General features: G+C 35.1%; 1 protein-coding gene across 1 annotated transcript in view; it reads left to right on the top strand.

The window, feature by feature from the left end:
- Positions 1–755, top strand: part of capn5a (calpain 5a) — a 34,064-nt gene that overhangs the window by 22,864 nt on the left and 10,445 nt on the right. The gene's annotated exons all lie outside the window — the stretch shown is intronic.

The raw sequence follows: 755 nt of genomic DNA, 5'->3' as shown, positions 1-755 counted from the left end.
CCCCCCATCCCCTTGCCTACAGGGTAGTTTTGGTTAGGACGCATTGATTGGCCACATAACACGAGCACGACAGACAGAGAGCATTGGGAGATGGGATCAATGCAAAAAACCAGCATCAGTCAGATTAGACAGCTATTATTCTACTGACTACAGAGCCTGTCCCGATCTTATTTGACTTTACTTTATCCCTTCTAATTTTCATTGTTTTTTAGAAATTTTATATTTATCTGTAGTTCAGTCTTTCAATGTTTTCATGCTGTTGTCTTTTTGTGTTATTGTCTCTTGGATATTATTGTTTTTACACTTGTTAAAGCACTTTGTACCTTGTTTTTGAAAAGTGCTCTACAAATAAAGATTATTATTATTATTATTATTATTATTATTATTATTATTATTATTAATCAGTATTCAGCCATGCTAAGCCTTCAACCCTTAGAAGGCAGATTTTTTTGCACCAAACTGTCAAAATATCCACACATTTAATTGTTATTATTATTATTATTATTATTATTATTATTATTATCACATGCAATATGGCCCGTCTGAATTATCATACACTTTTTTTTTTTTCTAAAGGCGTTAAGGAAGTGTGTGATGTTGCTAGGCAACAGGAAGCGCTCATGACGTACAAGAGGGAACTCTGGGAGTTTCCTGAGGGCTTCTGGGAGCTTGACTGGTCTTGGCTTAATGGATCAGTTATTTATTTATATCACTGGTGTGTGTGTGTGTGTGTGTGTGTGTGTGTGTGTGTGTGT

Source organism: Etheostoma cragini, chromosome 3 (genome assembly GCF_013103735.1).
Source record: "Etheostoma cragini isolate CJK2018 chromosome 3, CSU_Ecrag_1.0, whole genome shotgun sequence".
Lineage (NCBI taxonomy): Eukaryota > Metazoa > Chordata > Actinopteri > Perciformes > Percidae > Etheostoma > Etheostoma cragini.
This window is presented reverse-complemented; position numbering and strand designations above follow the sequence as displayed.